This window comes from Bos indicus x Bos taurus, chromosome 18 (genome assembly GCF_003369695.1).
Source record: "Bos indicus x Bos taurus breed Angus x Brahman F1 hybrid chromosome 18, Bos_hybrid_MaternalHap_v2.0, whole genome shotgun sequence".
NCBI lineage: Eukaryota > Metazoa > Chordata > Mammalia > Artiodactyla > Bovidae > Bos > Bos indicus x Bos taurus.
The window spans coordinates 30,032,977-30,056,935 of NC_040093.1; the positions used below are offsets into that span (position 1 = coordinate 30,032,977).

General features: G+C 47.3%; 1 protein-coding gene and 1 long non-coding RNA gene across 2 annotated transcripts in view; one reads left to right on the top strand and one right to left on the bottom strand.

Annotated features, from left to right (window-relative positions):
• Positions 1-1,321: 1,321 nt before the first annotated feature.
• Positions 1,322-20,940, bottom strand: LOC113875947. Its single transcript, XR_003506363.1, has 3 exons — positions 20,823-20,940; positions 12,048-12,200; positions 1,322-1,450 (listed from the first exon to the last, which is right to left on the bottom strand). It is a non-coding gene; the product is annotated as an uncharacterized LOC113875947 (long non-coding RNA).
• A 77-nt stretch (positions 20,941-21,017) lies between these two features.
• Positions 21,018-23,959, top strand: part of SMPD3 (sphingomyelin phosphodiesterase 3) — an 84,144-nt gene continuing 81,202 nt past the window's right edge. The window contains exon 1 of the mRNA XM_027516171.1: positions 21,018-21,234. The gene's annotated coding sequence lies outside the window, so the exon portion shown is untranslated. The remainder of the gene's footprint in view (positions 21,235-23,959) is intronic.

Genomic DNA, 23,959 nt, shown 5'->3' on the forward strand with positions numbered 1-23,959 from the left:
CTCTCCCCCTGGGGAAGAGGAAGACAAGGATGGAGCAGCCTCCATGGGGAGCAGAAAAAGGGCTGGTTTTTCACTGGGACCAGTGGTGATGACATGAGGATCCTGGAGAGTCCACCCAACCGAGTGGAGCATGTAGAAGGCTGTCATTCCTGCCTTGTTTGTGGGATGTGTAGCAACCTACTTGGGGAATACTCCTAACACTGCTGCAGAACTGGATAAGGCAGAGCTGAGATGCTGAGCCCCATCTGATTCCCCAAGGAGCTTACCCTTCAGGTCAGGCCTGTTGGACAAGATGGTTATTATAAAACCTACAACAAGTTGTGAAATAATTCTGGAGCCAGGAAGACAATGCTGTGTGCAAAGTACTCCTCCAGCAATTGACAGAACCCAAATTCCAATCTTTACCATCCTGACCTCGTTGAGATCTCTATGGTCCTCTGGACAGACTGTCATTCTGGCTGACTCACCCAGAGGTTGGTGACCTTGCAAGGCCAAATTCTTAACTCTCTCCCTTCTAGTACCCAGGCCAGCAATTCTTCATGTCATCAGGGCTTGGCTTTCTGAGGGCCAAATAGTCGACTCTACATGAGGAAGTTAATTTCTATTGCATTCAAGCACTACAAGGGACTACAGTGGCAATGGTTCCCACTGCCGTTGTTTTGTCGGTAAGTCGTTTTCAACTCTTGTGACTCCATGGATGGCAGCATGCCTGTCCATGGCTTTTCCCAGGCAAGAACACTGGAGTGGGCTGCCATTTCCTTCTCCAGGGGATCTTCCTGACCCAGGGATCAAACCTGTGTTTCCTGTATTGGCAGGTGAATTCTTTACCACTGAGCCACCAGGGAAGCCCAATGGTTACCATAGATTTATATAAACTAAAGTATAAACAAGGCTGAGAATGCAATTCCCCATCCTGCTGTCAGCCCTGCCAACAACTATGACCCTCCGTCACCCCTTGTGGATTATCCTCGACAGCATCAGCCTCACTGAAGGAAAGCCTGATTCAAAATGTTGACCACAGAGTGGACATTTGGGACTACTTCTTTCATGACCAAAGGAAAAACTGTTTCCTCCACTCACAATACTTCTGATACCAAATGTGTGGGGTTTTTCCTTACATTCAGCAATTCTGACCTAGAATTAGAACAGACCCCAAAGATAAAAGGCTCAGCCGCACAAGATTGCCCCTCTTCAGACAACCATCAGAAGTAGTGGGTCTCCAGGTTACCCACACTTCCGACTCGGCTACAAATTGGGAGTTTCCACGACCCCCCTCTTCATGTTCCATAGTTTGCTCACAGAACTCAGGGAAACACTATACTTACTATTATTGGTTTATTATAAAGGTTCCAAGTTGGGAACTGTCAAACAGAAGAGATCCAAGGAGCAAAGTATGGGGAAGGGGCACAGAGCTTCCATGTCCTCTGTGGGCACATCACCTGCCCAGCACCTTAAGAAAAGAAAGAAGAAAGTGTTAGTCACTCAGTCGTGTCTAACACTTTGTGACCCATGGACTGGAGCCCACCAGGTTCCTCTGTTCATGGGATTTTCCAGGCAAGAATACTGGAGTGGGTTGCCATTTCCTCCTGCAGGAGATCTTCCCAACCCAGGGATCGAACCCACATCTCCTGTGTCTCCTGAATTGCAGGCAGATTCTTTACCAGCTGAGCCACTGGGGAAGCCACCACCAGCACCTTAACACGTTCACTAACCTGGAAGCTCTCTGAAGCCCTTCATTTAAGAAGCTGAGATGCACATGAGCCTGAGACTCTCTGTTGCTGCAGCTGGCTTCCTGTCTCTGCTTTTCACTCGCCACTTGTCTCCAAGCCACCTTCCTCAGGCTTTGGCCTTCTCAGCTGTGAGACTCGTGTTCAGTCTTCACTCATTCTGTGGACTCATACCAAAGCTGGACTTCCTTGGCCTGACTCCTGAGTATCCCTGTGTCCAGCTGCTCTCTCCCGCCTCTGGCTATTTTGTCTCCTATCTGATCCAATCTGGCCTCAACCCACACCCACCTGCCAAAGTATCGAGTTGGCTGGTCGTGCCTTATAAGCATTCCCTGATCCCACTTGATGGAGGATAGTCTAGAAGGAATGAGGGGTATGACAAAGTACGGGGGTTCAGGGTAAGAAACTAGGGGCTCCTCAGGAATTAGATGGGAACAGGAGCTCGAGGCAGGTTCATTCAAGATTTGAGAGATATGCTTGAGGGGGCCGTCATGACTGACGGTGGAAGCCTCCTGGAGATCCCAGGAGCCAAGCTGAGATGCTAAGAGCGGCTAAGCTGGGCTTGAGGCCAGGAATCAGAGAGACTGAGGGAACTCAGCAATTGGCTGGAGACAGCTCTCAAACTGGGCACCTTTGTCATCTGGACTCCCTATGTTCTTGTCTGCAGCATCTCAGAGACACTGCTGGGCAAAGCACACCAGAGACTGGAAAGGCCAGAAGAGGAAGAGCCACAGTGGCCAAGAGAACTCCACCCTGGGGTGCTCTGCTGGGTGCTCTGGAGAGGGTTGCATGCTCACCTTGCAGACCCGGCTAGATAATCCCTAGGGCACGACACCACAGGTCTAGAACGTCAGAGTTCTCTTAGCTCCTTCAGGCCACACAGATACAGTTAGTAAATCCTGCCCTAAGGAATTTCATATTAACTGCTCCCATCTGTTTATCATCCAAAATCTAGAGTAGAGCTGGGATGAGGCAGGAAACACATATTACAGTTCAAGATGCCAGGATCTCAAACAAGCGTCAAGGAGTTAATTTGGAAACGTATAATCAACTCCTAAGAAGAATGTGGCTCCAAGGCTTCTAAGAAATGAGAATGACGCTGAGATGCCAGCATCCACCTACGAGTGCCATCTCTAACCATCAGCAGCCATGTGGCATGTGCTGACCCAAACCAAGGCAGGGAGAAGCCCAGTGCTGAGCCTAGTTCTGCCACGATTTGCTGCAGGATCCTGGGCAGATCACTTCTTTCCTGGCTTCAGGTTCCTGGTCTTTACGACACTCCCTGCCCTGTGTCAGGCTGCACAGGGAGCCTCACCTGCTGAGCGCAGCTCAGTCTAACCGGCCTGATTCCCCAGTAAAGGCTCTCTGGGCTGTTGATCCTCCCCCATCAGAGAAACTGAACTTCTCTAAACCTCTGTGGCTCTCAGACAGCCTTTTGCTGGCACAGAGCACTTTGGGGCCAGTCCTCTGAAAGTGGCCACTTCTCTCCATGTGACCCTGACAAAGGACAACCAAAAGGAGAACAGAGAAAGGAGAAGAAGACCAGAGGTGCATGTGCCCCAGAGAGCGCTCGGCTTCCTCCCGCAGGCCACAGGGCTCACTGCTGGCCTTCAGAGGGACAGAGTGTTTAAGCTGGACGGCTCCCGTGGCTTCTCTGCTCTGTGGCCTTGCTGAGTGACTGTCCTGCTCTGTGCCTCGGTTTCCCTGTCTGCCAAGGGGCCCAGTCATGAGAATTAAGTAAGGATGTGTGTTAAACAAGTGTCATAAAACAAACACCTCACAAGTGTAATTTCCTCCTTGCTCTCTTTCTAACCACCTCTTGCTCGTCTCCGGGCGTGGAAGCAGCTGCTCTGTAGCTCTCAGTTTGCCATAAGTTCAGAGTGGACCTCCAGGCTCTGCATGAAACAGTTAATGAATGGCTGTAAAAATGTATAGTTATGCTCCGAATAAACGCAATTTTGGGTGTTCCCTGTTGCTTTCTTTAAAATCTATTATTTTTTCCTAGCAAACTCTACCACCAGCTGAATTTTGGAAATCCAGTGTTTTTGATCATTTTAGTGGATAGGAATAGCAAAAAATTATGTTAGCTCAAACCACTTTTTTTAAAAAGGGAGAACAAAATTGAAACTGAATTTATTTTTAGAAATGTCTTTTTGAGGGCAAATATTTATTTTTAAGACAGCAAGAATATTAACACACATATGAAAAAGGACTTCTCCTACCAAGTATTTGGCTGCTCAGGCTCAAGAAATCCCAGAACTCTTCAAATTTTCCATTCTGATCCAGATCCAATTTCAGGGCTTTCTACTCATACTGAATGGAATATGAAATTAACTCTTCTATTCTAAATAATATTTGTTGAGAAAACAGTCTTACAATTTTAAAAGCAAATTTGTTCAGAAATATTTCAGAACCAGCTTTTATGCTGTTTCTTACCATGCCTTATTATTGTTTGCACTGGAGTATAGTTCAGTTAGTCAAAATTGCCTGACTTTCACTGATGATTATCACGTTGACTTTACATTTCACTAGATTAGACAAGGAGCCACAAACTGGAGAAGCCAATCACAGCTGTAGTTGACTTAGTCTCTAGAAAGAGTTTCCATACTTTTCCATCAGATAGTTTAAAAAAAAAAAAAAAAAAAACCACACACACATTTATTTTTACTTGGCTGTGTTGGGTTTTAGTTGTGGCACACAGGCAAATGAATTAGAGTTACCTGTGTCAATATGGAAGATTCTGAGATGTAACATGGAGCTGCCAGCCCTATGGGCACAGAGCCTTCATGAGCCATGCTCTGTTTCACTGGGTCCTGGAGCAGGTAGGGGATGGCTTCCTAATGGTGAATGTGAGAATCATACACAAGACTGGTCTGCATCAAAGTCATCAAGGGTCCAATGCCCAAATTTCCATCATTAGAAATTTAATCTTCTGGGTTAAAGTTAATCGGCTGTTTTAGAAATCAAAGAGATCCAATAGTTTCTGGTTCCACTGTACTCTGCTGGGCAGCCACCAGCCACAGCCAAACCCGTTCTCACTAAAAAGCTCATGGAAAGAAGCTGAGGCAGGAAGGCTGAGCAGCAGGGCCAAGGACAAAATTGGAGGCACACCAGTAGTTAAGGTTGATGAAAGGAGGTCAGAGCAAACAACTGGGAAACATTAGGAGACAAGAAAAGCCAATGAGGGACTTCCCCGGTGGCCCAGTGGCTAAGACTCCAAACTCCCAACGCAGGGGGCTGGGGTTTGATCCCTGGTCAGGGAACAAGATCCCACATGCTGCAACTAAAGATACCACGTATCATGACAAAGATCGAAGATCCTACATACCTCAACCATGAACTGGCACAGCCAAATAAATAAATATATTTTTAAAAAGCCAATGAAATCACAAGAGTTTAAGGAGGCATTACAGAAACTGATCACATATCACAGAGGTAAATCAGTTCACATGAAAAGATGTCATTAATAACTTGACAAAGTGCCGCTAGTGGCCTCAGCAAGGGCAGTCTTGTTAGAATGATGGGGGTAGAGTCCCGATTTGGTGGGGAATCAAAGAAGGAAATGGAGGCTCAAAACATGGGTTACTTTCAAGACCTTTGTTCAAAAGACAGTGTGGGAGGTGCCCAGAAGAGATAGTAAAGCTAAGCTTTTCTAGAATGGGACAGAATTATGCTTGTAGAGAGAAGGAAAGGAAAGGGAAGGATTAGGGAATCAGAGAAAGAAAGAAAGGGTAATTTATTGACCTGGGTCCTGGAAGCAGCAAGAGAGGGTAGGAGGGGGAGCCTAGGAGGAAGCTGCCCTTGGAAATGACGCATGAATCCTGTTGGCAGCCAGAAAGCTAGGAGCTGAGAACCTGACACACTCCATGCTCCCAGAGCAGCAGACATTACAGTCACTGGAGACAGAGACAGCAGTGGGGTGGACCTTCTGAGGAGAGCTGGACAAGCAGGAAGCAGCCACCATGGGGAATGAAATTAGTGTCTGGCCAAGTGTAAATAAAAGGACTGACAAAGAGCCAGCTGAGGTGGAAACCACATCTCTGTAGTGGTGCTAATTTTCTTTTGTCCCAGTAGAGCTGGACAGACCTGAAGCCCCACAGAGACACTGGAAAGCTGGATTATTCCAGGAGAGGGTAGGCAGAGAGGGTACAGCTGGATATGGGGCTTAAGGCCACCGAGAGTGCTGGTTAGGTGACAGCAGCTCTGGGGACAGCTGGGGTTGGGGAACAAAATAGACTTCTCCAGTTTTCTTTTTCATAAGAAACAACAGTGTATTGTTGTATCTTAAAAGCCATTATATAGAAAAGCCATCTGAATGACTGGAGTTGACGTTTTCAACATTGAAGTAGCAGGCTGTACCCCACCCTGCTTCTGGGTCACTCACCAGTCAAGGGACTGCTATGGGCACACAATTTTCCCCGCCTACGTCTCTGGGCCTCAGGTCCACTCCACAAACTCAGAGGTAACAATCAGAGGAGATTTCTGTCTTTACTTCCCACTCCTGCACCAGTGACTGGTACTTAAGGTGTTAAAAAGAGAAGTTTACAAGTTTCTAAAATGTGGAATTTTGGTCAACCTGATGAACCATTATTGACAGAATGCCTGGGTTGAAGACTATTGTGTCCAGTCTTTGCTTTTTGAATAGGGACTTGCTGCTGACCACTGCAGCAGTTTTATCACCCTCTTAAACATCTTTAAGCAATTTGTCAGTTTTTCAGAATTTAGAGATGTGTTCTACTTTTTTGTGCTTTACAATTTTTAACTCATTTTCTGGCAACTATTCCTGCTCTGCATTGTTTATACTCATAAAAAATCAGAATTACCTAAATATCCAACAGGAGTTGTTTATAGTCCTCTTTTCTCTTATTAGAAAAACAATGCATGTTCATGTCATAAAAGGTAAAAGTGCAGACAGGAAAAAGAACTGAAGGATGTGTGGACTCCCTCCCAGAGACACCAGTGCTGGTGAACACCCAGAATCAAGCCTTCCAGGTCCTTCTCTAAGCCAGTATATAGTGGGTTCACAGCATATTTACTTTTTGCAACCACTTAAAATTGCCTTAAGGAATCCAGAACTCCAGGCTTAAGTCCCCAGTCTACCACCTCCCTCCCCAACACACACCCGCTGCCTGGCTTGTGCCCTAGGGAGGGGGTTTTGTAAGTGAGAGCTGAGGATGCAGTGGGGTAAACTTAAAGAGGAGGAGAAAGACATTGTGGGCTCTTGCTGGAAGGTGAAATGGCCACATCTACCTCAGGGACTGCAACGCCCTCACTGAATAATCATGTTTACCACCACCCCAGGACATCTGTAAGTCATCTAGAACCTTGTAATTTGTGCTTTTGGAGAGTTCCACAAAGCCGTGGGGAGCCCCTCAGCTGGGGACACTCAACTATGGCCGAGTGGAGACAGCGAAACTTGAACTTGAGCCATAACAGACGAGGAACAAATTTCAAAGGATTAAATGAACTACAAATGCCAACCACCATCCTGAATGGTTGTTGTCCTGAAATAACATAGAAAGAGTGCCCTTTTCAGCACGGAGCATCCCAGGGTGTGGAATGTGGAATGAGAAGATGTGCTCCAGACCCCCAGAGGTGCTGCCTTTCCCTGCCCACCATCAAATTCTGTGACCCGGTTCTTTCAGCCTCCAGTACAGGAAGATGGAACATGGGGAGTCTCTTTCACGCCCCTAGGACACCGCAGTGGATGGCATTCCCCATGCAGTCTTCAGGAAATTAATGGGTGGATTGGCCTCAGTGGGCCACATGGTATATCATACTTGGTTCTGCCCCATTCTAGACCTTGAGAAAGTTACCTAATTTCTCCAATTCTCCAATTACTTGCCCATAAAATAGGGACCCTGGTAGGATTATGAGGACTAAACTGAGGCTGTGTACGAAAAACACCTGGCACCTTCCCTGGCATGTACGTGGTACCCAGTGAATATTAAACTCTTTACCTCCCAGCCCAGTGGTCCCATCATGCCTTCTCAGACTTACCACAATCTGAGTAAGAGCATCCCAGAGACGGGAGCAAACAGCATGTATTCATTCAAGTCACAGTTACACAAAATGCCTGTGTGCCTAGCACCCTGGAACGTCGAATTCACTTAAAGATTTTTCAAAATACTATTCTAATATTCAGAAAAATCTCATGGAGAAGAAAGCAAAATTTGCATTAACTTTAAAGAAAAATGTAAACCATCTGGCCCATGCCCCAGGCTTCCTAGGAATCCCATACAGAGAGGCTTGAAGGTGCTAAGTCGACCAAGGACAGGACCTGAGGCCCAGGTCACACAGATCGTCACATTTTCCTGCAGTGAGTCATAAACCAGAAGTGACATGGGCCCTCCCTAGAAAATCAGGGTGGAAAAGAACTGGTCCAGAGAAAACCAGTCAATTACACAGCAAGCCCTCATGGTCACTGTGTTCACTGTCCCCAGAGCCTTGCTTGCACAGCCTGTCTTGCTGAGAGTCATCCTTGGGTCAACTCTTTCAGGATTATCTCACCTTCAGTTCTCTGGAAAAGATACTCCCATTTCTAGGAAGACATCATGAAATTTGCTGTATGTCAAATCTGGGATGCTCGGCCAGGTCAAATTGAGTTGTTTTCCTCACTTACTTTCTAGTCTAGCCTCCAACACTTCCATGGTCACCCTCCAAGGTCAGATTCTGGGATGTAAACTGGATGTGAATCCATCCATTTACTTTTGTTCTCTGTGCCCTGATGGACTCAGATCTGTGGGGTCCTCTTAACACAGGTCAACCTGGGCTGGAAATCATATCTCCCATGTTTATCTTCTCATCATAAAAATGCAACTCCTTCACTGAATCAATCACCATGTCAGATGTCAGCTAATTTCATATTTGATATAAACAGAAAAATAATAGCCATAACCATCTCTGAGTGGTGGGAATTTTTATCTCTAATTTCATCATTTTGCTTACCTGTATTTTCTCAATTTCAACAATGAAATGTACCTTTTGTGTACAGAGAAAGAGAAAAATATATAAAGATTAGCATTCCTCTCACTTAGCTGTTTCCCAGTAGATTTACATTCTAAATTCAAGCTTAAAATTCAAAACCAAAAGCAACAGAACATTTTTCCATAGGATAGGAGACTAGAAATCCAGAAACCCCTCCTTGCTCTTGACCAAGCTGAACCAAATTCCAGTTTACACTTAGGTTTACCAAATCAAAGGAAAATGTTTTTGAGGCAGGATTATTTACCCAGTGTATTTTGCATATGGTTATGAGCCAAAATCACAACAAAAGCAGAAAACCTATTGGTGAGATAATTCAAAGCCAAGGGCTGGGGAGATCACATTATTCTCCAAAACAATGTAGTAACCTGAGGAGGTTACACTGGTTGTGCAACTAGATTTACAATTCATTCAACAAATATTTGCATATTCTCTGTGTTCTAGGCACATTCTAGGCACTGGGTATGCAGCAGTAAACAAAACTAGCAAAAATCCCTGGACTCGGGAAGCCTGTATTCCGATCAGGGAGACTGAAACAGGAAAATCCTTAGCTTAGTATTAATACTATTTCTATTGTTTTGATTGGTTTCCTGTCATTTTTCTCAGTGAAGGAGAATTTTCTACCAAGTCCCTACTGCCTCCAGTGGCTGGGTATTTCTTGATACAATCCTTTCAGGAGTGGGACAGACTGGATCCCAGTACCTTTGGAGTCACAGTAATTAAAGAACTGGAGAGCTGCCCTGCCTTGATCTTGCTGCAGTGATTGTCACAAGGACTTAGCTGATACCAAGTGGTTCCTTTATTCCTAGAGGAAGAGGATGAAGCACCCCAGCCATGAATGGAATCGAGAACTGAGCCAGAACCCTGGGAGACCAGGAGCTGCCACAGCGGGCTACAGGGATAAGCTGAAACAGGAATAAGACTGACGTAGGGAGAAGATTTTAGCTCCAGGTAAGTGAAAATATTTCAACAGCCAGAGCTGCCCCACAGTGGAATGCGCTGAAGAAAAGACAATTCCCAGGCTCTGCTGATGAATGACCAGCTCAGCTCTGCCACTTACTGACTGTGTGACTCTCAGCTACTCCCATAACCTCGATGGGTCTCAGTCTCCTTGTCTGTAAAACGGGAATTGCAGTGATGCTTAGTTCGTGGAATTGTGGTAAAGATTTAATAAGAGAAGCAGGTAAAGTTCCAGGGTACTGCCTGATACAAAGTAACTTAGACACTGAAAAACTCTACTTAGATAAATGATGTTTGAGAACTTACATTCTATGCTGGCTTCATAGTGGATTTTATCTTATTTGATATCAAAATAATATTATATACAATCATATTTGGCAAGAGGATTAAAATCTACAATTGCAGTATTAACATCACAAAGATCACTAGCTAGAGCAGGGATAGAACATACAGTCATCTATGAGGATCACTCTGAACCATGTGAACGCATTTCTGATACGCTATGGTCCAGGCCCAGCCCATGACCTCTGGCTGATTTGGACACACCGTGATCTTTGTCCTCCCTGGAGGTGCACCAGGGTACTAGGCAAAGGCCAGGATCCAGCAGTGCCAGCCTCAGCCCCACTCTGGGTCATCCAGGGCTGATGGATTCAGATGGCAGCCTGTGAGGCAGGACTCTGGAGGCACAGCCAGGCAGGGCTGGAGAGCCCCAAGCCACAGCTCAGTTGGACAAAGGGCAGCCTGAGGCAGCGCAGGGTAGAATCCCAACCTACTCATAATCCCTCCTGTGTTTCCTGTGGTGGGGGCCATACTCAGACAGGTCTCCTCTTCTGCCCCAGTGAGGATGCCCAGGGGCAGCTGCACAGCCACAGGTGACCTGCTTAGCCCCGCCTCCGGCCCTGGCTGTTGGTAATGGTCCAAGGGTAGAAGAGGGCAAGTAGCTGGTCCGCCTGTGTGTGCCCAGCAGGCCCTCTGACAACTGCCATCTCCATTCCGACGGCCTTGGGGTCAGTGGTCAGTTTTTAACTGTTGAGCCAGTTCTAACCCACAAGTGCCTGCCATCACACCCTCTCACCAGCTTTCCAGGCATGCCTAGACCTGTCTGAACTCTCAGCAGGTACAGAGCTCAGGCCTACTTGCTCTGAGTACACACTACTTAAGTATCAAAATCCCAAACAATAATATATTATATGTGTGTGGTGCTTGGCATTTTTCAATGCACTTTTCATATCCCGTGTATGTGCTGTGTGTTGTGCTTAGTCGCTCAGTCATATCCAACTCTTTGTGACCCCATGGACTATAGCCCACCAGGCTCCTCTCTCCATGGGGATTCTCCAGGCAAGAATACTAGAGTGGGTTGCCATGCTCTTCAGAGGATCTTCCCAACCCAGGGATTGAACCCAGGTCTCCTGTATTGCAGGCAGATTCTTTACCATCTGAGCTACCAAGGAAGTCCAAGAATACTGGAATGGGTAGCCTATCCCTTCTCCATGGAATGGGTAGCCTATCCCTTCTCCAGGGAATCTTCCTGACCCAGGACTCGAAGCAGGGTCTCCTTCATTGCAGGCAGATTCTTTACCAGCTGAGCTACCACGGAAGCTATCCCATGCATAGCTCACAAAATCTCCAGAAGACTTGAGACTCAATGCCCCAAACCCCAACTCAGCAGTGGTCTAAGGAGATACCACCATGACTAGAGTCTAGCATACAGGCCCTGCCACCTGCACCACAGACACCCTTATGCTGGATGGTGCTCATAACACTGTTTTCACTGGAAACTGAGATTGCACCCATCAAGTCCCCACAAGGGTTGTGAAGCAGACCCTGCTCCTTTGCTGTCACTGGCTTCTAACTCAAAACTGGTGAGGGGTGGCACAGGTTGCGGGTAGGGCTTGTCTGACTGGAGAAGCCCGAGCCTAAGCCCAGTGTCTAGGTCTTAGTTGAAAAGGAAAATGGCTCTACCTCATGAGGCGTGGAATTCCTCAAGCACAGGAGGGAGGCTCAGCTGCCGAGCAACCAAAATGAATGACAAATATCCAGCCTCGCATCTCATTCCATCATCCCACCAACACTTGAAGTTGTCAGAGAGATTTTTATTATCCCCATTTTAGACAGCAGAAGCTGACCAGCAGCTTCTCTACACATTGAAACAAAACAAGGAGAAAAGCAAAGTCTTGTTTTCGGTCAGGTTTAAAAAGATTAGCTGCAGAAGTATGGAATAACAGGAACTAGGTTTGCCTTCAGGTCACGTAAAGACAGTCTTAGAATCTCAGCAGACCTTGAGCTTCATGTGAACCAGCTAAAGAGGCTGCTGACATGGCCACTGCAGACTTGTGAGTGCGACAAGGTCTTGGCCTCTGGGCCTGCCAGACTTACCTGAGGTTGACCATTCCGGTCTGACCACATTTTTGCAGAGACGGGCAGCCAAGGTAGGGAGGTTCTGTAACAACTGGTGCGTGGGCTCTGCTGCTTCAGAGGGCAGAAATGGGGCCACACGGGAGCTACAGGGACCTCATGCCACATCAACACCTGTAGAACAGGGCAAAAACAAGACAGGCTTCTTTGTTAGGTGGAGAATACCTTATGTGTGTATACCTTCATGTACAAAGAACACCTTCCTGTGTATACCCCACTGCCAGGAGAATACAAACTCTGGTACAGAAAGCCATCTATCAGAAATTTTAATTGAACTAGATGATAACTACAGTCCCTTCCCACTCTAAGAGGCTATAAGTCAACAATGTGCTCTAAACATTGGGCATAATCTACAAGGTAGGACAGTGACCCTCCAAGAGCCTCCTAGGGACCCACAGAACTAAACAATGACAAAGAAAAACAGAAGTGTGCGCTCTTCCTAGACATCAATTACATGCAAAAATAAAAGCAAAGGTCATTTTATGTGTTACATTAGCCCAAACTGAAAAGTAACGTTCAGTACTGGAGAGGTTGTGATAAAGCTGGAACACTCATGCTGGCAACTGGGTAAAATGGGTACCAATCCTTTTTGAAATCAATGAGGCAGGTGGTATCAAAAAAACCAAAAACATATTTAATCCTTGATCCCAATAATTGTTCACTTGGGAATCTACCTTAAAGAATAATTTGTAAAGGGGAATTACTCTATACTTAGAGGTACTCATTACATCATTATTAATAACAAACAAGCAGTCTTAAACAGAAGAGAGAGATTAAGTATAGTATGGTGTTAGATGGCATATTAGGCAATCATTGTAGATGGTATTTATAAAGAATCCCTATTCCTCAAGGGCAAGTCCTGCATCCTATTTACTGCTGTAGCCCCAGCACTGTCTGGATCATAGAAATGCCTCATTTGGTATTTGTTGAATGAGTGAATGAACAACTGAACAAAAGAATTCAATCTTAGCAAGGGAAAATGCTCATTATATGTTGGAAAAAAAAAAACAAGCAGAACTCAAAATTATATCTAATTTATAATTTCCAGAATATGAAAGATTATATATGTGTGTCCTACATGTGGACTGTGTGAAAGTGAAAGTGTTAGTAGCTTAGTCGTGCCCGACTCTTTGTGACCCTATGGACTGCAGCCCATCAGGCTCCTCTGTCCATGGGATTTTCCAGACAAGGACACTGGAATAGTTTGCCATTTCCTTCTCCAGGGAATCTTCCCAACCCAGGGATCAAACCCAGGTCTCCTGCATTGCAGGCAGATTCTTTACCAACTGTGCTACCAGGGAAAAATAAAAATAGATGTTAGGGTCATATACTAGGGATGATGTGTTATTCATTCACCATGTTTTTCTGAGTACCTGTTATGTATCAGGTACTATGCTACATGCTGTGAGTAGAGCAGTAAACAAAATAAGACACAGTCTCTATCCTAAAGGAGAGTTAATTCTGGTGGGTTAATGGAGTGAGAGTGGGGAAGAGACAGATAATAAACAAATAAGTAAATGAATATATGTCAGGTGGTAGGTAGTAAGTGCTATCAGATAAAAAAAGAAAGAAAGAAAGAAAGAAAAGCAGGAAAGAGGGATAGAGAGCTCCAGGAGAGGAAAGGCTGCCATTCTATATGTGATGTCCATGAGGATATTTAGGGAAGATCTTTCAAGCAGTGGGAACAACAAGTGCAAAGGCCCTGAGGCCAGACTGTGCTTGATGCAATCAAGGAACAGCATGGAAGTCAAAGAGCTGAAGCAGAGGAAACCTAGGGGATGAGGCGAGAAGCTATAGGAGTCAGCATAGATGAGGCCCTTAAGCCATCATCAAGACTTGTAGGGCTTGCACTCAGAGACAAAGAGGCCACTAGAGGCATTTATATAGAGATGTGACTTATGTTTAAGAAGGAATCACTTCTTTTTTATCCTTTTATAAGAATATTTTATGAAAGTTTAAGATGAAAGGAAGAATTTTAAACAATGGGCAGATTATCATAACATTCCTGAGTTGATTCACAAAATATTTTCTGAGCCCCCCTGCTTCAGAGGGCTGGAATAGCATGTCTATTTCAAGATTATAAAGATATATCAACCATACAAAAGTCTTTTTTTTTTTTTTGGCCTCACAGCACAGGATCTTAGTTCCTGGATCAAGGTTTGAACCCAGGCCCTCGAACAGTGAAAGAGCTGATTCCTAACCTGAGACTGCCAGGGAATTCCCCACACACGAAAGTATTTTTAAATAACACTGTTTTTTTCTTTAAGAAGAAAAAAAGAGAGAGAGATTATTCAAATTATTTAACTGATTTTGTCCTTTTTTTCTTCAGAAATTATGGAGGTAATTTTTTAAATTAACATTTAGATGTACATTTCATATTCTATACCAAGTCCCTTAATTGTAAACCAAGCTGCTACATGGGAAATCCTAAAGTTGGCTGCTTATTTGACTCCTCTTAAATATCTCATGCACAACTTCTACAGCATCACTCACAACCCATCATTACTGACAGGAGACCCTTGTGGGAAGTCTGTATGTGCTGGCAAGATGATCTGAAAGACTAATAAAATCCTTTTCAAGGATGCAGAAAGGAAAACGGCTACATTTCAAATTCATGGCATTTCAAAGGCATGAATTAAGCTCTAAACTCTACATTTGAAAAAAAAAATCAACACAAGTTCTCTAATTTATGTTTTAAACTGAGAAAACAAATCGTTGCTAAGAAATGAAATTTGCAAAATTCTTAAACACATTTTCTAGTTGATATGCATGTACTTAAAACTACAAACTATACCAAAATATAAATGCAGGAATCACTAGCATTGAACTTGGTTGATATGATTTCATCATGAAATCTGGAATTGTTGTTTGGTTTGGTTAAATTTATTCTTAGATATTCTGCCTTTTAGGTATATATAAAACTGATCATGTGTAGATGATGTTGAGATGATACTTCTGTGAAAACATATGAGAGAGTTTATTCCTTCTCTTCCTACTTACCCCTCATGCTCTGGGTAAAAGGGCTCCTTCTTAGCTCTTCAACATCTTGATTACTGTGATAATTATGTCAGAGGGCTCTGCACCCTATCCCTTCTCCTTGCCCTCATCTGTTACCTTCTCACACAACATAGAGTTTGGCATGGGGCTACAAGACTTCTTCTCTCCTTCAGAGCAGTCATATTCCTGGAAGATTTCCTAATGACCCATCCAACAAATGTGCTTCTCAAACCCATGACCTCCTCTGTCCACTCCAGCCACCCCGCCCCTGCCTCTGCCCATAGCTCCTCTACCTCTGACCAGCATGTCTGACCTCTCTGCTCTTCCCCACTGAGAACCCCACCCCTCCCATCTTTCCACCCCATTCTGGCTTCCCCTCATTCCTTTTTCTTGGTGTACTACCTCTTCTACCTCTCTTGTCAGCATCTCCAGCTTCCTGGAAGAATTGTCTCCCTTGTCCTGAAAGCCCAGCCCTGGATCAGCCTCACCAGTAGCTTTCTCCCTATCTCAGGGCTGATGGGATGCTGAAGAAACCCCATGCCTCACAGATTAGTGCTCCCACAAATCCATGGCTTCCGGCCTCATCAGTCCCTCACCACTAGCCCGCAGTCTCTGTGGGCTGCTCTTAGCTTTCCCTCCTCTTCTCCACAGCAGCCATCTTGAGTATTTTCTTCCTTCTTCAAGCTTCCTACCCCATCTCACTTCCTCACACTGAGCAGGTATTCTTGCCTCCCATCCCAAGAGAAGTAATAGCCATCAGGCGTGAATTCCCTCCATTTCCTGAACCCACCTCCTGACTACCTACCGACCAACTTTTGATCTACCTGCATCTCCAACTCCTCCTTCTCTTCTCCTGCCTGAGGCTCACTCTGAACCTCACTGCCCCACCTCCATCCTCTTGCTGACCTCACTTCATTCTTTAATCCTTCTCTTTCCTGTATCCTCAACTATTCATATACAGGCTTTTCCCTACGAATATTTTTAAAGGTCCTAATCTCTCCCAATTTAAAACTGTCTCCCAACGCTATTTCCTTTCTGGTTTTCTCTCTCCTCCCCTTCAAAACTGCTAACAAGAGTTATCTACATCTACCTCCCACACACTCAGACTTCCACCCTGCTGCTCCATTGAACCTGCTCTCTCTAGGATTGCCAGTGACCTCTTTGTTGCTAAATTTGGTGTTCATTTGTTCAGACTTTGGCTTACTAGACTGTTCTACAGCATGTCAACTCAAGTCCTCCATGTGGCTTCTGTGCACACTATTCTTTGGTTTTCCTCCTATTTATCTGTTCTAACCTTTCCTTCTGGGCCCTTCTTCCTCTACTTGTCCCTTAAATGTTGGCATATCTCAAGAGATTTTTGTTTTCTCTTTCACCCTCTCTACAGAAGAGTTCGGAGAAGGCAATGGCAACCCACTCCAGTACTCTTGCCTGGCAAATCCCATGGACGGATGAGCCTGGTAGGCTGCAGTCAATGAGGTCGCTAGGAGTCGGACAGGACTAAGCGACTTCCCTTTCACTTTTCACTTTTATGTATTGGAGAAGGAAAGGGCAACCCACTCCAATGTTTTTGCCTGGAAAATCCCAGGGATGGTGGAGCCTGGTGGGCTGCCATCTATGGGGTCGCACAGAGTCGGACATGACTGAAGTGACTTAGCAGCAGCAGCAGCAGCAACAGAAGAGTTACATTCATTTCCATAGCTTCAGTTATGATGTATATGTTAAGAGCCTGATAACTTACGGTACTTTCTCCAGATCACATCTCTCAAGGATGACAGGCTCTCAGGCTCTGTCTTTTTGGTTTGAATTAGGTTCAGAGTAATAGTATCCATGATCACTTCTTCTTTGGCCTGAATTCATTACTCCCATATATTAAGGCATTCTCCCAAGATAAGCTCCAAATCACCCAATGGACATCTCACCTGATGTCCCACGCACCTCAGACTTATCTCCTCCTCTTCCTGCCTAAGCCTGCTCTTTTACTATTCCATACCTCACAGGAAAGCACCACCATCCATTCACCTAGTTATCCAACACAGATACCTGAACATCATCCTTGACTCACCACTCTCCTCCTCACCCTCAGCTTATCACACACAAAGTCCTCTTAATATTTCTTTCTTTTTTTTTTTGGCCATGTTATGCAACTTGTGGAATCTTAGGTCCCCGAGCAGGGATCAAACCCAGGTCCCTGGCAGTGAAAGCAGTGAGTCCTAACCACTGGACATCCAGGGAATTCCTTGAATATTTACTTCCTTAATACAGCTCAGATACACCCTTTTTCTTCTTCATGGACTCTGTGCTTGATAACCGCAGCAGCTTCCAACCTACATCTAAGCCTCATTCTCTCCTGGTCATTCTCCACACAGGCCCTGAAAGTGCAAGTATTAGTCACTTAGTCCTGTCAGACTCTTTGCGACCCCATGGACTGTAGCCTACCAGGCTCCTCTGTCCATGGAATTCTCCAGGCAAGAATACTGGAGTGGGTAGCCATTCTCTTCTCCAGGGAATCTTTCCAATCCAGGGGATTGAACCCAGGTCTCCTGCATTGCAGGCAGATTCTTTACTGTCTGAGCCAACAGGGAAGCCCCCACACAGGCCCTAGACCTTTTCAAAATGTACATCTTCTTAAAAATCTTCATTATCGTTAAAATAAAGTTATATTTCTGATATACTAGGCTCTTCGGGAGCCCACCCCAATTAATTACTCCAGCTCCATGTCTGAGATTCAGCAGCCTAGTTAATCCCCTCATTATTGAATTAGAAGACATATGGAACTTCACCAAGACCTTTTGTCTCTCTAACAAGGTAAGAGGCTAGCTCAGGGTTCCCCTGGAATCCTTTGCAACTCCAGTTTATAACCATCTAGAATTTTTCCTACAATTCTCTGCTCTGAAACCACCCCTCCATCCTTAAAAAAGACAAAACAGGGGAGTTCCCTGGTGGCCCAGTGGCTAGGACTCTATGCTCCCAATGCAAGGGGCCTGGGTTTGATCGCTGGTGAGGGAACTGGAACCCACATGCTGCAACTAAGAGTTTGCAGACCACAACTAAAGATCCTGCATGCTGCAAATAATACACAGTGCAGCAAACAAAAAACAAAACAAATATGTGGAGCGCATGTCTGAGCAAAATCATATAATCATAAGAGAGGGAATGGGGATTTGAACTCAGATTACCCAGAACATTACCTCCTGTCTATTTATCCATAGTCAAACCAACTTCTAATTAATTCAAGATGAAGATTGTGGAAAGAGACAAACATTCATTCAGTGCTTAATATTTATGAAGTGTTTTACATAAGGCATTTCATTTCTCCCTTTCAACACTGTCAAATAAGCAAACTGTAGATCTGAGAAGGTGGTTTTACAAGGTCACACAGCTAGTAAATGGGTTTGAATTCCCCACCTCCACCTTATTAGCTGCTCCCTACCACCAATAAACAGCATTTTACAACTGAAGAAACAGGTCTAGCCTAGGGTCATATACACCTAGTCAGAGGCAAAGTCAGAATTAGAATCTGGATTTCCCGACTCAGCTTGGGTGAGTGGATGCTATTTTAGTCCCTGCTTTTTGGGAGAATCATGGAACCCTGACTTTTACCCTGCAGATAACAATTTCCTGAAAACTAGCACTACTCCTGAAAGGCTAAGCTGACCTCTCGAGTTTCAACTGTTGCTCCAGGAGGTCTTCTTGGGCAGCCTCCTGCTGATACTCTGCTTCTGCTGGGCTGATGCCCACCCTGTGGTGTAGTCCTCCCCGCTTCCCGCTTTTCCAACAACCTCTGCTCTCACTGCATCCACAGAACTAGGCACTCTGTGTCAGCACAAATCCCATTTCCCCCTGCCTCCTACACTTTCCTCATCCTCAGTAATAAGACACTCAACTGTCCATTTAGCTCCAAAGGCCTTTCCTCGTGGTTTAACCAGAATCAAAGCCTCTCTGTCATGCCCCATAGAAATCCTGTTAGTTCTTCTCTAACTGCAATCTATTTGACTCCTTCTCCCATTCTAGCCTTCCCTCTCTGCATGTCATCAACACAAGGACTTCAGGGTTGCTTTCTCGGGCTCTGTCCTTTTGGTTTGAATCAGAATCAGATTCAGATAAACCTCCTTGTTACTTCTCTGGCCAAAAATTAACTATTCCTTTTTATTAAAGCATTTTTCCAAGAATGCTTTAACTAAAATATATCCAAAACGCCTGGACATAGTGACGTGTGAAGCACGTGTGGGATTAATTGGACCATCTGGCCAATACCAGGGTTTCGAATGGGGAAAAAAATCAGAAAAGATGTTACCTAGCAAGGTGGGATAGCACACCAGGGCTCTATGATGCTGAGAAGAGGGCTGAAAGAAGGGCAAGGATCTCAGACTGTCTTTACTTCATTACTGACAGGAGCAGGAGCTCTTTCCCAGAAAGGGAGTAGGAGGCAGAATGTTTAGGCACAGAAAGAAGAAGGGCCAACAGCTAGAAATAGAGGAACACGAAGAACTGATGACATTTAGGGGAGAATTCACAGGACTTCTAAGGAATAATAAGCATAAATCTATCACTCCCTGCGTCACAGGACTGAAAACGTCAAGGCTCTCTAAGCACTCAGGCAAAAATTCAATCCATTTTGTGAATAACATAAACTTTTCTTCAAAAGGGTGGCATCTCTCTAGTTGAACACTTTCAGCAATGGGAAATGTCTAACCTTAAGAGATTAAAATCATGGAGGTGGAAGGCAAATTCAATTACACTATATTCAGTTTCAACTCTACAAGTATCTACCGAGTACCTACTATGTGCCAGACACTATAGGCACTGGACTCTAAGTGTGAATAAAAGGCATGGTTCCTGCTCTGTGGATCTTTTCTGTGGAAGACAGGTATTCAAACAAGTAGAATGAGGGAAGTAGAGAGTGCAGCTCAAACACAAGGTGAGGTATCTCATAAGTAGCCGGGCATCTGGGAAGGCTTCACTAAGGAGGCAGCGTCTAGGCTGGGGCTTGAAGAGCGTGAGTTAGCTGAGCGCAAGGTGGAGGGACGCACGGGAGAGAACGGGTGCTTAAGGCGTCCCGGCTTCCAGAGAAGTTCAGAGTGTGGCAAGAAAGTGGAGTCTAGATCTCGAGGGGCCTTTAGATTGATACTGAGGAATGTGGTTTAATTCCAGAGGCAATGGGAAGCCTGGTGAACGCTTTTTTTTAAAAAAGCAGGAGAAGCGCCCTCTCTACGCCGTGAAAGACGTTGCGGTACGGGGAGGAAGGGGGTGAAGGAGGCCAGAAGCCAGGATGGGAAGGCCTTGATGGCACAAGGAAAATGACCAAAAGTAAAGCGCCTCTCTACGACAAGACAGGGCCAAAAACAAAGGGATGGAGTTCAGAATGCGCCCCTTCCACTCTCAAGCCGAAAGTCTCCGTCCTCTCTCACCATTGCTGGGCAAAGCACGGAGGCTCGCTCTCGGTTTCCCCTCACACCGTGGAGTGTGGGCGGAGAGACGACTCCACGCCCTTTTTCCCATATAAGAAAACTGAGAGGCCCACAGTCCTGGTGTGGGGACCAAGGCGAAAAAACAATGCAAACGGCCTCCCAAGAGGCTGCCCAAAGTCACGCACAATCCGTCGAGGGTCCCGTGGCCTGCCCCATTTCTCCATCAGCCATTCCCAACTGGCCGCCTTTGCTATAGAAACAGTCCTCCCGCCCTCCTCAGCGCCTCGGTTTCGTCAATGCACCCTGGGAAATGCAGTCTATCTCTCGTTACCTGTCCGATGCATGAGCCCACTCTGCGTCCTTAAAGGACTACAAGTTCCAGAAGGCTATGCGAAAACTCCGGTGGTCTCTCGGGGATGCGGTCTTGTACGAGAGACAGAGGAACCCCGCGGGCGGGGCCGAAGGGAGTGGGGATGGCGCCCCCCAATGGGCGGCCTCCTGGGCGGAGCCCAGGCCACCATTGGCTACGGCGGCACGGAGGAGGCGGGGACAGCGGAATGAGGCGCGGAGCTGTTCGCAGCTCCAGGTGCTGAGTCCGAGGGAGGCTCCGGACCGGAGAGCCGCGGTCGCAGTCGTCGCCGCCGCTGCCGCCGCGAGAGCCATCGCCTGGAAGCTGAAGCCGTGAGGAGCCCAGAGGAACTGGGTGCGCTGCAGGGCGGCGATAGCCCTTCCGCCTCTCTGAGGTCGGTGCTGCTGGATTCGCTTTTGTTTTATTGGGGAAGGAATGAACCGAGGCGTGAGGGGACCTGGGAGTTGATGGGACCAGTCCTCGCCGCCCCCAAGACCATCTGTCCCAGAGAGCTGCTGACCGGCTCCTTGTGAGTCTCCCTGTGGCCCCGTGCCTGGGATCGGAGCAGCTTTGGTTAGTTTTGGTCTTATGGTGAAGGAGGTTCTTGAGCGTGAGGGGCGAGGAGAGGACTGGGGACCTGCCCCACCGTCTCTCCTGAGAGGGCGTTGAGAGACGGGAGCCTCTCTCAGCCTGTGCCTGAAGTCGAGGCCGCTTGGATTATTGAGGATGGGAGGGAGTGTTCCAGGACGAAAGATTCGGAGGCAGGAAGACCCTTCCCCACAACACCTCGGCTGCTTGGCGTTACAAAGAGGGTCTGGATGTGATGGATGAAACTGCGATGCTCCACCTCCTCTGCTCAGACCCTCCTGAGGAAGGGCTGTTTGGGGACGTCAGAAAGACCCTTCCTCGAACCCACCCCTCTCCTGAATCCTAGGGTTTTTGTGAAAGGGGAGGGGGGCGGGAACAGGATGAAGATGGAGACAGAGGACTCTTCCCCCTCCCAGTTGGACCCACCTAGATTATTGCGGGGGGATGGGGATGTAGGGGGGAATGCGATGTGAAAAAGCTGAGAGACGCCTCCCCACCCTGTTAGGAGTCGCTGGGACAGCAAAGCACTGGCGGATTCTCCGGGTCCTCTGCGATCTGGGCCCCGTGTCTAAGGTCGGAGTGGCCTGGGGGTGGGGTTTGTGGTGGGGAAAAGTAAGAGGGATTGAGGAACCCCCTCCCGATCTCTCCCCTCCCGGGCTTTATCGCCTTGTCGCTGTCTAACTGGATTCAGGCCAGGGGCCCTAAGTTGAGACGACCCTCCGCGCCCCGCCCCGCCTTCAGGCTCCTGAACCGCAGCGGGTAGCCAAACCTGGATGGGCACGTGCTGGGCGGGACGGGGCTGGTCTTCTCTCAAGCGCCTTAGAGCTCCAGGGAGACGCTTCCCCGCCCCCCGCACCCGCCCCGTCCCCACAGACCCTCGGGCTGTTCCGCTCGGCGAGGGGCGCGCCTCAGATCCGACTGCCAAGACCTGTGTCCCAGGCATGCGGCGGCCACTCGGGGCGCGGGGCTTTCGCGCTCGGCCCCCGAATCCACGCGCGAGAGGACAAAGCCGCGGTCGCCGCACTGGCGGGCCTGCGCCACTGGCTGGGCGAGGGGCGCGGCCAGGAAAGGGGTGGGGGTGGCTTCGGGCGCGGCGCGGGGAGCTTCTGCGGAAACGTGCGAGAAAGCAGGCGGGAGACAAAGCGCGCTCGCTCCTTGCCACGGGCCCGCGCGAGCCGGGATGGAAAATCCCTAGGGAGGAGGCGGCTGCTCCGGGCAAGGCACTATACCCCGCACCCTTTTTCCATGCACACCACCACTCTCGCTGGTCCGGCACCCAGGATGCCGTGTGTGCGACGGTAGCCAGGGTCCCTTCTGTGGAGCGTTCAAGACCTGTGACCACGAGGACGTGTACAATTAAGGGGCTCCGCCTCGCGAGGAGGGTCCGGGGTTCAGGATGCATGAGTGGGCCAGGGGTCGGTAGGGGCATCCTGACTGGACCCCCTAACCCCACTCCATCAGCCGGTGTTGGGTCAACTTGGTTCCAGGATTCAAATGTGTGTGTATGTGTCACAGTGTGTTTGCAAGGGTGATGGTGTGGATCCGAGTGTGAGTGTGAATGTGTATGCCTGGGTGAGGTGCCAATGTGTGCTCCAGTGTTCGTGTGTGTGTCATGGTGAGCTTGTGCATCTAGCTGGTTGTGTGTGAAAAGAATCAACTACTGCTGGCCTTGGATGGTGGGGGTGGGGGCAGGGTAGTCATCCCATCAACTCTCAGGCCGCCGTAATGACCTAGGGTCCCAGTGCATGCCCTCAAGGTGGAGGTAGCTTCAGAGCATGTGCATGTGGTGTGGCCCAGAAAGTGGGGCCTCACAAGTATGTGGAGCTCTTGTCAGCCCTTCTGGTGCTTTGAGTCTGACCCTGATATCCTCACCAGCACCCTCCCCTTCCCATCCCTCAGAAACCTTATCCTGCTGTAATGGGCTGCCCTGAGGACCAGAACTCTGCTCCCCACCATCCTGGGCTGACAAGTTGAGCTTGGGGAGCTCATCAGCAGAATCCTTTATGGGGCGGGTGCAAGATTGTGTGGCAAGACAATTTTCGTCACTTTGGCCTCTATCTATCTGCAAGGGCCATGAGACCGGAGTTGCTGGTCAGTTGACAGGTGGGTTGTCAGTAATACCAAACACTTACGGTGAAGGCACGACCATGACAGAGATATCACTGTGGGTAGATATCTTACAGGATGAGGATAGCCTTCCCAAACCTGCCCACTCCCACCAAGTGATCTCAGTTATACAGCACTTTGACAGCAAAGGTGCTGTCACCAGAGACTCCTTTCCCGTATGAGGGGTAGACAGTGGCCAATGGAACCACAGGAAGAACAGTTACCAGACAGAGCCGCCCTACCCTGCGTCTCCACAAGTGTCCACAGCGACCTCTGCTGGGCAGAAGTGTAACCAAGCTGAAATTTGGCAACGAACACTCCCTCACATTGTGAAAGCTCAGGTGGGTGTGGGCATTGTTAGGTAAAAACCATTTGGGGGCTACTTGTCTGCTTTTGGAGTCCTGAGTTGAAGTTCTTGTCTGCAG